This window comes from Chionomys nivalis, chromosome 21, assembly GCF_950005125.1.
Source record: "Chionomys nivalis chromosome 21, mChiNiv1.1, whole genome shotgun sequence".
Taxonomy (NCBI): domain Eukaryota; kingdom Metazoa; phylum Chordata; class Mammalia; order Rodentia; family Cricetidae; genus Chionomys; species Chionomys nivalis.
The window spans coordinates 53,087,400-53,090,528 of NC_080106.1; positions in this window are offsets into that span (position 1 = coordinate 53,087,400).

The following is a 3,129-nucleotide window of genomic DNA, read 5'->3' on the forward strand; positions in this document are numbered from 1 at the left end:
TGTCTCACAGACTCCTTCATGAACCAGGAACCCCGAAAGATCATCTCACCTTTAGGCAAGTTCAATAGTCCTCTCTCTCTGCGGGTTCTCTGTATCCCGTTTATACAATAGTCCAGGCAAGAACAGTTTCTTGCCCAAATAGCTATCAAACTCCATAAGGTGCTTCTTCAATGCCCATCTTCTTTCTTCTTGAAGTAGATTGGTGCTGCCAGGAACAGACGTGTCTCATTGTCATGAAAAACCCTAAGTTACTAAAACATTTAAAATGCCATATTCTCTAGCCTGTGAAAGATATGATGAATGCCTATCTGAAATATATCCATGCACATCTATAAAATCTAAGTAACATGACTACAAACTTGACTATTATAGATGATTATCTATTAACAACCTATATACACTACATTTTTACATGAACTACACAATCACAATACCTTAATCAAGATCAGAAATGCATGCACATATAACAAAATTGACCTTAAATTTATATCAATAAAGTCAAATCCATACTGATGCAAATCATTCACATCTATATCATATCCCCCTTTAAATGTAAAAGAACATTTATAAACAGTATTTGGGAATATGGGCTCAGTTATTTCTCTCCAAACTGCTTCCTGCTGAATGGGGGCGCTGTTATTCAGATCTTTCATGGTGTAACCTGTGTGCCAGGGTCATCTCAGTCGGCAGTTGAGTGAAGTAATTTTCTGAAGGTGTTCACAGCAACCGTTCAGGAGGGCGTGGTCTATCATACCATATTGGGATAGAAGCAATGCAGAGTCTCATCCTCTGTGAAAACAAAAGAAACTCCTTTCCAAAGCATCATGTCCTTAGATTCAAATTTTAAAGTCAAGGTATTTTGAAAATATCTATCTTGGATTAGTTCAGCAGCATTTATAAACAAAAATCTTTTAGCAGCTGTTGTTCTTTTCTCAGCATTCAAACAATTCAAAGAGAACATAATAGCGTACAGTATCAAGATTCTCTGTGTATTTTCCATCTCTGTGCAGCTTTATTTTAACCTCTATTTTATTTATTTTACTTTTATTTTATATTCTCTGTATATCTTTGACCTGGAATAACTCTGTAGACCAGGCTGTCCTTGAACTCTCAGAGATCCTTCTGTGTCTCCCAGGCATTGGGATTAAAGGTGTGTGCTACCACACCTTGAAGTCACAGAGGTCAAACTACCTCTGCCTCCCAAGTGTTGGGATTAAAGGTGTGTACTACCACACCCAACTACTCTCTTCCGTTTTTTTTTTGTTTTTTGCTTGAAGAATTTTAACTTTTAGCCTGCATATATTTTTAACACACTGTAAATCATTTAAAGGTTTTCTTTGTCTTTGAAACTCTCTTTACTGTATCTCTCTCTTTTTCTGACCACACGAGCCTTTAAATTACTGAACAATATGGATAGGATTAAAGCTGTGGCTTTGCCAGCTAGATCCAGCCCTTTCCTTAGCTTTCCAGCCTCATCGCGGAGGTACCGCTGGAGCCATTTTTATTGCCACAACTCTATGGCATTTCAAAATCCCTGCCAGCAAGCAAGCTGCAACACTATATCCAGAGACAACACTCAAGTCCTCTCTCTGTAGTCGGCCCTCCTGCCTCAAACAGTCAGAGTTTGCCCTGGCAGGATGGCCCAGAAAGCCAGCACTTTTAAACGGGGCAGCTTTTTTCCTGCTACAGCTGAAAACCGAAAAGCATGTGTTCAGCTTTTCATCAACACCGTTTAAGTGTTTCGTGGCAGGACCTCTTAAAAGAGCTGCAGGATTTTGCAGCTAAAGTTGAGTCAGGAAGCCTCTCTTAGATGAGAGCATTTGCTTGCCTCTAGCAAGCAGAGCAGACCCGAGAAATTGCTGCTACCACGTCGGGCGCCATTTTGTATTTGGAGCTGCGGGCTGTGTTCCTGCTGTCCCAGCTCCTGGTCGCCTGGCTAGCTTATGCTCCAAAATAATGACACACAAACTGTATTGTTTTAAACACTGCCTGGCCCATTTCTATTCATGTGTGTAGCACCTTGAGGTGCGCTTACCAGGAAGATTCTAGCCTACGTCCATCCTGGGTCCGAGCTTCATTGCGTCTGCTCTGGAGCACAGCAGCATGGTGTCTGCCCCAGAGAGGAGAGGAAATGGTGTCTGAGCTCACTTCCTCTTCCTCCCAGCATTCTGTTCTGTTTACTCCACCCACCTAAAGGCTGGCCAATCAAATGTGCCAAGGCAGTTTCTTTATTAGCCAATGACCTTCCTCCATCAGAAAAGTCATGATTTTTGAGCCACAGAGTTTTAAACATAATAAAAAGAGAGACATAGACACATGATTCACCCTATTTTCAAGGCACCATGCCACAAGCTGCAGTGGAGAGCAAGACCTGGATTTGAAAACAGCAGCCTCGTGTATCTGACCAATCCACGGGACCAGTGATAGTGGTGTTAGGGACAGTTTGAGGAAAAGAAGAGCTTGCAGAACACTGGCAGAGCATTCACAGGTGGGTGGCTGATAGTTTCAGGGTTTATACCGTAACTAAAATCATAAAAATAAATGCAAAACACCACAGGGCCTATAGAAGAGTGTCCTCTCTCCATAGGCGGGGTGTGAAATTACAGCAAACACCCCAGGGCCTGTAGAAGAGCATCCTCTCTCTACAGGAGGGTGTTAAAGTGTGTCTGGCTACAGTCTGGGTGACTTGGAAGCCAGAGAGATTTAGAGGCTGTTCCAAGTGGTCTCTCATGGTGGGGACCACTTACAAGTGGTTGAAAAGAAAAAAGAAAAGAATAGAAAAAGAAAGGAAAGGAAAGGAAAAGAAAGGAGAAGGAAAAATTTGTGGGAATCTGGCCTCCCAGATCAAATGCACTGCACAGTGTGTGCAGTGCTAGTGTGGGAGGGCCAACCCTGGATTGTTTGGTTTTTAGCTACAGAAAGAAACCAGAGATGAATGTTAGTGAAGGGCTCAATGGTAGCTGTGAAGGCTGTGGTTGGTGACTGGAAGAGGAAAACTCACCACTGAAGCTGGTGTTGTGTGTAGAGATTGGCATTTAGGCAGATAGAATGCAGAGCTGTTGTAAAGAAACCTGGTTCCTCAGCCAAGGGTTCTGCGTATACTCAAAGCTGGCCCACCAGTGGGCAGGA